Source organism: Equus przewalskii, chromosome 6 (assembly GCF_037783145.1).
Source record: "Equus przewalskii isolate Varuska chromosome 6, EquPr2, whole genome shotgun sequence".
NCBI lineage: Eukaryota > Metazoa > Chordata > Mammalia > Perissodactyla > Equidae > Equus > Equus przewalskii.
The window spans coordinates 71,615,310-71,628,805 of NC_091836.1; the positions used below are offsets into that span (position 1 = coordinate 71,615,310).

Sequence of the window (13,496 nt, forward strand, 5' to 3'; positions counted from 1 at the left end):
AAACTTATCATAGAAGTTTTTAAGTAAAAGTAAGTTGCAGAAAACTTATAGTGTGATTACAAGTGTGTAGACCAAATGCACACAAAAACTCTTTATCTACCTACACACGTATATACATATATATGTGTATCTACACATATATGTGTATCTCTATACATACTTGTATATATACATATAGATGTGTGCATGCTTGGGAGAAGTCTGAAAGGTTATATAACAAACTTAAGATAGTGGTCACCTCTGAGGAGGGGAGTGCCTTTGGCAAATGTGGGTTAAGGTTTGGTGAATGGAGAGTTTTGCATTTTACTCTATATACTTCTATGTTATATTATTTTATAGCAGTAATGTATTCTTTCTCCTGACCACTTGTTTGGATAGCTGGTGGGCCTATCTGCACTTGCCAGGGCTGTGACAGAGTAGGGCTAATTCCCCAAGCCAGCTTGGCCCACATCACTTCAGTTGGAATCAGCTGCTGAGCCAGAGCAAGGAGCACATGGGGGGGCGGGGGCGGGGGGCGGGGGGGCAGTGTGCACAGGTGGCTGGGAGAGGCAGCCAAAACAGGACAATTCTAATTTACCAACAGTCACTATCACATGTCATGTCTTGACATTCTCCAAATTGCTTTGCCCTTCGTTACCACCCTGGGCCCTGAGGAGAATTCTGTGAGCGAGTGAGGCAGGGATGATGACAGGAAAGGAAGCAATCAAAACATGAGACAATAAGGAAAGTGTATGTGTAGAAATAGTTTTTTCTTTCATGTAAAAAGAAACATGTACAAGGGTATTCATTACAGCTTTGTTTGAAATGGTAACAGATTAAAAATAGCTATGTCCAATAGGAAAATATGTGAACACATTATGGTATATTCTTTATATGGACCGATATTATACAACTTTTTAAAAGTATGAATTAGAATTTTATTTATTGACATTTAGGAGAATGTTCATGATAAACTGTGAGAAAAACAAGTTGCAGAGCAATGTTAAAGTGTAAACCTAGTTTCTTTAAAATAGAAACAAAAAATCCTCTTAAATATAAAAATATATTTGTGCTTATGTTTTTGGGGGCAATGCCGGAAAATCTATTAACATTTCTTATCTTATAGGAGGGCTTGGGGGGGAAATGAAAAGGGGCTGAGAGATTACTAATTTTTTTTTTTAATCTAACTTTGTATTGCTTTATTTGTTTTAGAGAACAAGGAAAATAAACTTGTATAAGCAAGAAATGAAGTTTCCTAAATATTTTTTCTTCTTAATTTTTAAGAGGTGCCTTTAATTTTTTTAGTGATTTAATGAAGTAAAGAATTATGAAAGTAAAAATAGACTTCACGTGTAAGTCTTCTCTGGGGTTTAGGGGAGGTATCTGGGTGGTGGAAAGAACCAGGAGTCAGGGAACCAACTTTGTAATTGTAGTTCTCGACTTTCTGATGTGAGAGCTTTAATTTCACAGGGTCATTTAACAGCCTTTAAACAAGCGCCCCAGTCTCCTCATCTCCAAAGTGAAGAGCTTGTACCAGGAGACACTGACCTCCAAGGTCCTTTCTAGCCCTGACACTCCCTGAAGCTGTGATTCCACAATTGAACTACCCCTTGGGATCGGAACATTGTATTTCATTTATTTTTAAATGCTTTTTATTTTTTTTTACACATTTTAGCATTGAAATTAGGATGCTTTTTATAATTGGTGGCATCTTTCAATTGTCATTGGCCATTTTTTTCACATTTTTATCATCTCTGGAATTGAGATATCTTATCATTGATGATATAGGATAGTTCTACTTTTCAATGCCGTTTTTTTTTAAAGGTTGGCACCTGAGCTAACATCTGTTGCCGATCTGCCTTTTTTTTCCTTTTCTTTCTCCCCAAAGTCTCCCAGTGCATAGTTGTATATTCTAGTTGTGAGTGCCTCTGGTTGTGCTATGTGGGACGCTGCCTCAACATGGCCTGATGAGCGGTGCCATGTCTGTGCCCAGGATCCAGACCGGCGAAATCCTGGGCCACCGAAGTGGAACGTGCAAACTTAACCACTTGGCCACAGGGCCGGCCCCTCAATGCCATTTTTTTTTCATTAACTATAATCTTGTCCCCTTCGTGGGCTTCCCTTGCTTCTAATCCCATCAGATTCACTCACATCACTGAGACATCCTGGGTAGGGAGCAGGAGATGGATATATTATTTGAGCATGCAAGGATTTTATGCATCCTTACTTAACTGGTAGGTATCCTATATGTAGCTGCTGCTTGAAAAGTCAGGTAAATATATATGTAGTCTCAAGATATTCAACTTAGTGCTCCTGAATTTTTATTAATCCCTCTTTTAGTTTTGCCTGGTGTTTGCTTTTTATTTGAAGTTTAATATACATACGGAAAAGTGCATAAATTAAAATATATAGCTCATGATTTTCCACAAAGTGAACACACCTGTGTAACTACTCATATCAAGAAGCAGAACATTATAAGCATCCCATTAGGCCCTTTCCATCATTAGCCCTCTGCTGTCTTTTTTTTAAACGCAGTGAAAATGTACATAGGGATGGTGACTCTGTTGGTTCATAAGTGGTGGCTCATGGTTGTCTTCAGTGAGTCTGCTGGAAAGAGCTCCAGATTTGGACCCAGAAGATCAGAGTTGCATCCTGGTCCTGTTGCTTTTTAGTTGTATGACCTCAGGCAAGGTACTTTTCTGAACTTCGTTCCTCTTGGATAAAATGAAAACAATAATGTCTGTCTTGTAGAGCTGTTGTGAGGATCATGTGAAATACTTTGTAGATGGAAAACACTGTCAGTGGTAAAAAGCTGTATACAAATGCTACGTCGTTTTTGGTGAGGGAGGTAGAATCCCAAGCAGGAGATGATGTGAACCTAAAGTAAGGAGGGAAAGTGAAGAAGTTTGTCTGATCCTGAAATCCATTCTCTTAACCACCTGTATTGCCTCCTTTTTTGGTTGCATTGGTGTGGTCACTGGATTTCTATTAAATTTTCTCTAAATGGAAATAATATAAAAGACCTAAAAGAACCCAGAGATCTGGAATTTATCCCAAAGTCTCCCACTTCTTCTCTTAATGCTGGTATCCCCTAGAGCTTTGCAAAGCAGAGGCTTTGGCAAAAGATTGACAAATTTCAATAGCAAATGAATACACCGCTCTTTACAGGCCGTGTTAGCAAGCATGATCCTACCATAGACCCTCTTCTGATTATAGTCACACTGTTCCAAATGTGACCCAAATCTACATCTCTAGCCCTGAATCATATTTTACACCAGTTACTGGATTTTCCTAATTGTATATCTGGTGGACACCTCACGTCTAAAACCAAACTCTCAAACTGCCTGCCAGTATAGCATGATGGTTTAGATTATGGACTTTGGAGAAAGACAGATGTAGATTTGAATCTTAATTCTACTACTTATTAGCCTCATGATCTTGGACAGGTTGTTCAACATCTTGAAACCTTCTATAAAAGAGGATATTAATAGTACTTGCTTGATAGGATTGATACTAGTGCTCAATGAGCGAAGTCATTATTACTTTTGCATTCTTTTGTTAGTTTTTGGCACACATGTCCATCCACCCATTCACTCAAGCTAGGAAATTTAGAGGTGCTTCTAAAATTTTCCTTTTCTCATTCTTCACTTATAATTGATTATCAGGGTCTATCGTAAGTAATTTTCACAGCTATTGCTTCCTCTTTTTTTTATCACTGCCTTACTTCAAACATACATCATTACTTGCTTGGAAAAAACAATAGTTTTGCACTGCATTCTACAAAGCTTAATAAAACTACAGAACTGACTCAAAAACCAGGTGGAAGCAGAGGGGACAGGGCTCCAAACATCCTTTACTTTAAACCATCTACTTTTATCTGTATCCTGAGTTCTATTATAGAGATTGCATCTGAAGAGGGTTCACTTTTAAAATATAATTTGAAACCTGTCATTCATTCAAGAAATACTTGTCAGGTACTTTCTATGTGCCAGCATTGTACTAAGTTCTGAGAATTCAGTGGTGAGCCCACAATCTGCAATTTCATGGAATGTCTGGTAGTAGGAGAAAGAAATTAATGAAATACAAAAAGGTGTAGTAGAAACTATGAGTGCTGTGAAGGAAAGGAATATGGCTTTGTATAGTAGGAACTTGACCTAAGGTGGTTAGGGAGAGTTTTCATGAGGAAGTAACATTTGAGCTGACAAATGAAGGATAAGTTAGAATTAACTAGGTGAAGAGGTAGGAAAAGAAAGCTTCTTGGGGCTGGCCCCGTGGTGCAGCGGTTAAGTGCACAGGTTCCACTTCGGCGGCCCAGGGTTCGCTGGTTCGGATCCCAGGTGCGGACATGGCATCACTTGGCAAGCCATGCTGTGGTAGGTGTCCCACGTATAAAGTAGAGGAAGATGGGCATGGATGTTAGCTCAGGGCCAGTCTTCCTCAGCAAAAAGAGGAGGATTGGCAGCAGATGTTAGCTCAGGGCTAATCTTCCACAAAAAAAAACTTCTGGTGGAAGGAAGAGCATGGACAACACTAGACCCTATGAGGATGTAACTTTCTATTAATGAACTTTCAGCCTTTAATAGCATCTAGTGTTTCTCTCTGTACCGGATATTGCGCTAAGCACTTTACATGTACTATCTTGTATATGTGTAATTCCTTATTTCGACCGTCTGAGAGAGTACTATTATTATTCCCATTTTACAGATGGGGAAACTGGGAATACAGAGAGGTTAAGTAAGCTGTTCAAGGTTGCAAGTAAGCTATAGAGCCAGGGTTTTAATTAGGCAGTCTAACTCCAGACCCTATGCCCTTAGCCATTATGCTATACTGCCTTCCTCTTGTTTCTTACCATTCCAGCCTGTACTTCATGCAGACTGGAATATAGATCTTATCTGTGTTACTCCTCTTTACTCCATCCCTTTAGAAACCTGATTGTTGCCCATTACCTACAGGATGTAATGTGAATTCCTTAGTATGATGTAAGTGCCTCACAATTTAGTACTTCTTATCCTCCTCATCTGGTACATCTTCCTAAAACTGCATGCCATTGCTGAAATGTAATAACCTCTGTCTTTGCACATGCTGTTCTCTTTGCCTAGAATGCTCTTTTTACTTCTTTTTTGATGAAACCCTATTCATCCTACTCATCCTTTAAGCACTCAGCTTAAATGTTCCTTCCTTGGTAAAGCTTTCCTCCTCATCCCATCCTGAGTTAATCAGTCCCTCACAGCTCCTCTAAAACAGTAACTTATCCTGGGTTCCCACCCTGAAGTCTTTTCACCAAAGCAAGAATCTTAGAGGTCTTTTCTTCTCCCCACCTTTCCCACACCCCCGTATCCTAAGAGCCCTGTGTCTACCCCTGCAGTGCTTTTCAAATATACCTTTCTTGGTAGTTCCTGTTGCCCCTGCCCTGGCAGCAGCAGTTTTATGTCTGCCACTACAATTGCCAGCTAACTGTGGATTCAGCCTCTGGACTCAATGTTGTGCCAGATTCATCTTTCCAAAAAACACACACAGGTATGCCATTCTCCTGCTCAGGACACTTCAGTGCCTCCCACTGCTCTTTAGTAAGTCGCTACTGGTCTCCAGTAGACTTTCCAATGTTCTCTCACCTTCCTTTCAGCACTACCCAAGTCCCTGTTCTTTGGCCTTGTTTTAAGGTGAGTTATAGGTATATTTCTTTCTCCACAGGATTATAAGCCTATCTGATTCATCTTTGAGTCCCCAGCACAGTATCTACAGGTGTTTATTTCATGTTTATAGTTGTACGTCCCTGATTAAATTTCATTAATTCCAATTAAAGAGTAACATATCTTATGTATTTTGGAGAAATTGTATTGCAAGTAGTTTAAAAAAAAGGTTTTGTCCTAAAGGGAGGAAATTTCAGTTTTTAGGAAAATTGCTTGTGAGGAACTTCGTACCTTCGTACTTCTCAGCAATGCCAGATACATGAGATATTTTATCTAATGCTGTTCAGGTTTCTTAACATCTTTAAAAATGGAGAAAAAGACACCTGCCCTGCCCATTTCACAAGCTGTAGCAGAAACAGTTTGAACAAGGAGTGCATAAGTGCTTTGTACACCTGAAGAACTATACTGATGAGAAAGGTACAGGATGTAGCTGAAGTGTGTTGGAGAGAGCACTGGATTTAGAAGACTTGAGGTCTGGCGTGGCAACCTTGATGGTTGACCTTGAGGCAGGCATTCTTTCTAAGCCTTAGTTTCCTAGTCTATAAAATTGAAATAAACATGCTTTCTTCTTAGCGTTCTTTAGGGAGGATTAATTGAGATGTGAAACATAGCCTTCCTTAAATTCTTGAAGTCTGTTTAAATGTAAGGATTTTTGTTTTGTTTTGTTTTGCTTTGTTTATCATGGCCATGTTAGACACCATTCTCATTTATTTTACTTATTAGTAACATTGAAAAATTTGGTTCTTGAGTCAATCTAGCATCCTATTTAGAAACCCAACCCCTCTTAATATTTGTGTTTGTTCATTTCTATCAGTGGTTAAAGGCATCCTGGTGTGGCAGAAGGAGAAGTGGATTTGGAACCAGAAAGAGGGGTCTCAGTGTTGTGTAGGAGGTGGAAACATGGAAGATAAAGCAGAGAGAGAGAAAACGGAGGGGAGAAGAGAGAGATGTCATCTGAGTTTTATACATACTTAAAGCCTATTTGAAACAAACCAGATCCTAGGCAGAGTTCTCCAAGCTTATGTTCTGAATTCACAAGTTGTCTCCAATTGGCAGACCTTGCTCAGGCATACAAGTAAGTTGTAAAATTTCTGTCTCAGGCAGGAGATAGCAAATCTTCAGCAAAGTTGTCACATGTATTCCAGCATGGATGTAGGGTAGGACTGGATGACCGTTAGGATCATCTCTTTCAACCATGAGATTCTGTGATTTGTTGACCAGGTATAGAAAGCTGCTTTTCCTTAGGCTGTTTAGACCAATGTAATTATAAATTGTACTTTCTCTGTGGCTTTTATTTATGAAACCTTGTAAATGCCCTGAGTATAACTCCAATCACCTTTCTTCGTAGCCCATGCAAGGTAGTACTGCCAGTTTCCAAGGACCTCCTCCATTCATCAGGATTAGTGAAGCACCCACATGTGTCTCGCTTTGGGGATGGGACCCTGTAGGGTAACAAACAAAGTGCCTGTTTCTAGGGGTATTGCTATTTTTTTTTTTTGGAAAGGAATCCCTAAACTGGGCCAGATTCTGAGGAAATTAGTTTTGTTGCAAGATTTTTGTTGTCGTTGTTGTTGAGAATACTATCCTGGGGAAAGAATCATGGGGAATTTTTGGACGTACCTTAGATATGATCTAACCCAATCCTCTTTTACTGAGACCCAAGCTAGGGCAAGTGACTTGCCTAAGCCGCAAATTTAGTAAGTGACTTATCCAGAACTTACCTCCAGGGGCTTCCAACACCAAATCTAGTGTTTTCTGCCATTAGTGAGTCTATTTCCAGGATTTGTAAATCTTTACTTAAGACTGTTCTCCCCAGGCCAGCCCGTGGCTGAGTGGTTAAGTTTGTGCACTCCGCTTCTGCGGCCCAGGGTTTTGCTGGTTTGGATCCTGGGAGTGGACATGGCACCGCTTGTCAGGCCACGCTGAGGCGGCGTCCCACATGCCACAACTAGAAGGACCCATAACTAAGAATATACAACTAAGTATTGGGAGGACTTGGGGAGAAAAAGCAGAAAAAGAAAAAAAAGATTGGCAACAGTTGTTAGCTCAGGTGCCAATCTTTAAAAAAAAAAGACTGTTCTACCTTCAGTCTCTTTTACCGTATTCATCATCAGTTCAGTGTTTGTGAGCAAATATTGTGCTACATATGTTACCTATAGGGACAGGGCCATTAATTCCTCTGTGACAATGAAACAGGGTGAACAGGTTCTTAGGTGTTTTGTAGAAAGACCTTCTTGAGGGAGAACTGAATAGAGCCTCTTGGATGTCATAATGAATCCTCTCTGGGTTTTGATTTGCCCTCTGCTTTTCTCTCCCAGGAAGCTGCAGGCTTACCAACACTGCCTCATTACTCAGCCACTACCCTCTGGAGAGGGAGAATGAGGCCTGGTAAATAAGCTTGAGGTCAAGGTTCTGAAACAGCAGCCCTTCCCTTCAGCAATGATGTTCCTCCAGCCTTCTTTATCTATGGCGTCTCACCTTTGAGATGGGTCCAGCATCCCTTCTAGTAGAAGACTCTTCTTCTGTGCTTTTGCTTCAGAGGAGTTTTTGTCCTTCAATGTTTGTAAAGCTCTTGCATCTTCCGAAAAAAATCTTTAGTGGATACTTTTGAAATTCGAACTGTTTGATTGTTTTGATTAAAAAGTTGATTTTTATGAGGAGGTAGAAGTACAAGACTTCTTTGAGCCACCAAGAATGTGCTAGCTTTTAAACATTCATTCAATGATTGTTTAAGAGCAGTAGAGAATAATGTAGAGACCAGATAGGCAACTCACTACTTATGTGACGGAGTGACTGAATTTCTGAGCCTCAGATTTCCTCATTTTTATAATAGAAATAAAATCTACCGTATGGATTGTCCTGAGGATTAGATGAGATGACCATGTAAGAGGATGGGCTCTGGGCACAGACCCAACTGGGCTCAAATTTTGGCTCCAACACTTACTACCATGTGACCTTAGGCACTTAATCTTTCTAGTTTTCAGTTTCCTTTTCTGTAAAATAGGGATAATCATAGTATTTGGGTTATTGTGTCATTGGGTTATTGTGAGGATTAAAGAAAATAAAGCATGGAAGTGTTTAGCATAGTGCCTGGTGCATACTGAGTGCTCATTAAATGTTAGCTATTAATTACAGCAGTAACATCAACAAGAAGAATGAGGGGCTGGTTGGTGGTGCAGTGGTTAAGTGTGTACGTTTGGCCCAGGGTTCGCTGGTTCAGATCCTGGGTGCGGACATGGCACTGCTTGGCAAGCCATGTTGTGGTATGCGTCCCACATATAAAGTAGGGGAAGATGGGCACGGATGTTAGCTCAGGGCCACTGTTCCTCAGCAAAAAGAAGAGGATTGGCAGCAGATGTTAGCTCAGGGCTAATCTTCCTCAAAAAAAAAAAACAAACCAAGAATGGTAGTCTTTGGGTATTTATTATGCTAGGACAGACATCACATGGCAGAGGAAAGACAAGAAGGTATTGCACCGGGCAGTGTATACAGTAAGAGCATTTTTCCTGCCGACTTTCTTCATGAGAGAGCCTAGGGACTGAGAGAGAGGCTCTAACTGGGCCCTAGCCTACAGATTTCTACAGCGAAAGCTTCTCTTCCAGGCTAGCAGCCTGAGGTAGGAGTTTCAGGGGGACTTCAGAGGACAGTGAGAAGACCAGTCTGGCAGGGTAGAGGGTTTGGGTAAGGACATAAATGACTCTAGAAGGTAAAACTGGGGCCAGGTTATAGAGGGCCTTGAATGCCAGGTGAATTATTTGTATTAGAACCATCCCATTCCTGGGTTTTCTCAGGGGAATTACTCTCTCCCAGTCTTTTGTTTAAAGTTTTAAAAATGATAATATACATTAAAAACTGTTACGTTTACATTTTAAACAAGAATAATAAAACAAACACCCATGCATCTACCACCAAGCTCAGGGACGTAACATTACCAGGCCCTTTGAAACACCCTGTGCGCTCTGTACCCCTCACCAACCCCCTCCAACCTCTATCTGAACTCTATCCTGAATTTTGAGTTAGTCATTTGTCATATTCTTTCCTTCCTCCATCTCTCTTGTAAAAATGGTTTTACCACTCCCATCCCAGTCTTTTGGAGACAATGAGCAGGGATTGTGGAATCAAGCAGGAGCCATCTGACCTGCCTGCTGCCTGGCTAGGCTGGGAGGAGGGGTGGGGAAGTTCTGCCACAGGAGGGGCGTGGCAGCCTTGTGGCGAGGGAGGGAGAGGCTGGGGAAACTCACCCAGCTCCTTGGGCTGTCCTGAAGAGCAGTCCCAGAAGCTTTGCAACTTTGGTGAAGAGGTTCCAGAGGAGAGTTCAGCCCCTCTGAGGCTGCACAGCCGGAAGCTGTTGCCTTGAGTTAGAGCCAAGGGAGGGTGGGGGGAAGACCTCTTGTATTCTTTAAGACACAATATCGATTATTTCACGTGCTAGGGAGCTTCAGGGCTGACACAATGCCAGATGTGGCCAGGACGGTGTTAGCAGCCAGGATGATGTTCACTAACAGGCCTGCCTCCTATTTTTATCTCATACGTTTTCTGGAGTGTTGATTGTGTCAGTCATTAAATTATGTTTGCCACTTTGCTTTTCTATAAAAGCTTTGGATTTTGCTTTGCCTTTACTTTCCTGCTGCTGCTTTGAATAAGAACTTCCCTTTATACCAATAGTGATTGCTAACCACCCACTACAAGTGACACTGTGGGAATAAGCTATAGGGCCTGGGAGAAGAAGTGGGGCGATGGGAGGTCTTTGCAGCAATGGGCCTTTTTCTGACCCCCTCCACAGCACCCCCACGACTCACCACAGTCCTTCTCTGGTGGCCAGAAGGTTAAATTTGGAAACCTGCCATCCAGATGTAGTTCAGTGGATCAGATTCAGGGAGCCCCGGTGTGCTAGGTATATGGAGGATCATAGAGAGAGAGATGGAACGGGTTATGCCCTTGAGGAATTTACATTCTAGATGTGAAGACAAGACTTCCGTGCATATACAATTAATGCAGTACAAGTGCCAAATGCAGAATGTAGAGACGTTTTTCTGATCACCACTGTAATACATGGTTATTAAAAATAAATTCAAACATAAAAAACATATGGTGTAGAAAGTCCCCTACAGTCTAACTCCTCCCCGAGATAACCACTGTTATCTGTTAAGAAATAGTTGAGTTGAAATTTGAGTTAGACCTTAAAGTAAAATCCAGAGAGGCAGACTGATGGAAGGAAAGCAAGCACCCTGAGGATCCTTTCTCCTGCTCCAGGGAGGGGCAGCCCCACTAGCTTCCCCAACAAATGGTAAGCCAACTTTTGCTTGGACACCTTAGTGACAAGGGGCCAAAACACCCAAATAGGAGTTAACCTTTGTTAAGTACCACCTTGTGCCTTATGTGTCAGCCAACGTGTTGGACACCTTAGAGGTGTTAATTGAATTAATCCTCATCACAGCCTTATAAAATAGATATCTTTATCCTTGTTTAATAGGGATACTGAGGCTCAGAGGTTACTTGCCAGGGTCACCTGGCATCAAGAGGTATAGAGTTCTGCCATTCACTAGCTGTGTGATCTCAGGCAAATTATTTCATCTCCGTGGCCGAGTTTCCTCCTCTCTAAAGTTGAGTGATAATAGTATCTGCTCCACTAAGGGGGTTTTTCAGATTCATGTGTTAATACACATGAGGCGTGTAGAACAGTGCCTGGCACATAGTCTGCACTCAGTAAGCATTAGCTGCTATTTATTATACTTCGTTTTCTCTCTTGTTCTAACATGTAATGTATCATCTCCTCACTTCATTTAATTCTACATACGGCTTTTCTGTCCTCCCAGCCATCCCTCACACTTTCCTGTCCTTTATAGTTTCTTCCTCTCCTTCTAGTCATTCCCTTCTCTTCATCCTGTCTCCACAGTCTGTCTCATTCTCCTTTCCATTCTCTCTTGCCCTACCTTCCTTCATGTCCTTATTACCTGTCTCTGACCTGCCTCCCTGTTGGTAGTCTCATTCATTTTTATTCCAGAATAATTTCTTAAAGTACAGTTCTCGTCGTGCCACGTCTCTATGTTAAAAACAAACAACAAAATAAACATTCAAATCTTTATTTAATTTCTCGGTTTGAAGTTCAAGATTCTCCAACTCTGACCCCAACTCACCCTTCAAGTCTGGTCTCCCCGTACTTTTGTACCCCCTCTCTGCTTTCCCTTCTTCCCCACTCCTCTCTCCATTTCCATCTGGGGAAATTCTACCTGTGTGTTTTAAGATCCAAATTAAAATATCACTTCATTTTCTTAGTCCTTCCCTACTCAGCTAGCTAGAAATTTTATCTTTTTTTGTGGGAGTTAGCACATACTGTCTTGAAATAGAATTTTCGACTCACATTTCTTATCTCCTGTGGAATTATAACCTTACCTCAGTGTAGCTGCTGGATTTAATTCGTCTTTGGAGACTCCCTACAGTGTCCTATAGCAGTGCCTTGCACACATGAGGTGCTTAATAAATGTTTGTGGTGTAAATAAGATGAAGGAGTTCCTGATAACTGGTGGGTTTCTCTCCTAGTCTTGGCGAAGGTCACTGTTCAGTGGGTGGAAACGCTTGTGGTTTTGTTTTCGGAGAGTCAGACATCTTTTCTTTTCGGCCATGTAGGAGAGCAGAGCCTGTAGGCTCTGCCGGTGGGTCCCAGTGCCTGTGTCTGTTAAGGGGCTCCAGCCAGTGCCTGCCATGCTAGGTCCTTTGCCTTGGCCCCTCGGCCCCTCCCCAAAAAAGCCCAGCGGAACAGGGGATTAGGTTCTGGCAGCACAGCTGGGATTTTGGCGGCCATTCCACAGTCGACAATAGCACGCAGCCACCCGGACAGGACAGCGCAGGCCTGTGCGCCAGGGCCGCAGTCTGCCTGGGCTTCTTGTTTGGGTGGCCGAGGGGGAGGAGCGGGCACAGCGCGGCATCCTGGCCTTGCCACGCACAAGGTACGGGCTGGAGAGATCCCCTCAGGGAGCGGGCTTGGGGGGCGGCCATGTCCCAGGGCAGACGGCGCCCGCGGAAGGAGGCAGGCGCTTTGTGAGCAGCGTGTGTGCGCTCAAAGACACGGCCGCCCTGGAGCGGCAGGAAGCTGCCCCCGTTTCAAAGGGCCTGCGTCCTGCCCTCCAAGGCGTCTGTTCCCGGGTCTTCCTCCCTGCCCTACTCCTGCCAGGCGGGGGCTGACCTAATCAGGGCAGCCCGTGGCCTACCCCTCCGTTGCTGCCCCGATTTGGACAGGCTGTCACTGCTGTCTTAAGAGAGAGAAGGGGGAGTGTCCGGGTGATATCAGGTTTGTCGGGCAGGCCACTGTGAGATGTGTTTTGTGTGTTTATGCCACGGTTTTCCTTGGCTCTTGCCACTGTTGCAGTTCAGTATTTTTGTCTGCCGGCTCAGCCCCCACCACCCCGCCATGCGTCCTAGTCTCTTGTTTGTCGGCCAAGCCCTCGCAGCCCCTCCTCTCCAGAGCGCCCCTCCCTCCTTGCCCCCGACTGCCACCCCTCCCCCCTTGCTGAGAGTTCCCTGCTTCGCCGCCGTCGCTCCCGGCTCGCGGAAGCTTGCTGTGCCTTTAAAGAAAGCAGACTCCTGGCTGTGACGCACTTCTGGCTGTCAGCCAGGAAGATCGCTCCTGCCAGGCTGACTGAGAAGAAAACCAACAACTTTTCTTTTGTGTGTGGGGTTACTTTCCACTAGCCCCCCCTTCCTCCTCTCCTTTCAAGATTTAAATGCTAATGGCGGATTAAAACCTGTAGATACGTTTGGCTTTAGGAGTCTGGTAAGGCCCCCCTGCACTGAGACTTTTGTCCCTCACTCTTTCTCTGGGTTTTTGTT

At 43.0% G+C, this 13,496-nt stretch overlaps 1 protein-coding gene across 41 annotated transcripts in view; it reads left to right on the forward strand.

Moving 5' to 3' along the window:
• The window catches only part of NUMA1 (nuclear mitotic apparatus protein 1), a 68,554-nt gene that overhangs the window by 18,107 nt on the left and 36,951 nt on the right, over nucleotides 1-13,496 (forward strand). For 5 of the 41 annotated variants that reach the window (XM_070625959.1, XM_070625995.1, XM_070625996.1 and 2 more), the window contains exon 1: nucleotides 13,181-13,440. The exons of 23 other annotated variants lie outside the window; for them this stretch is intronic. The gene's annotated coding sequence lies outside the window, so the exon portion shown is untranslated. Of the gene's footprint in view, nucleotides 1-12,243; nucleotides 13,441-13,496 lie in introns of those variants that run through there. 13 more of the 41 variants (XM_070625962.1, XM_070625999.1, XM_070625981.1 and 10 more) reach the window with 9 other exon arrangements.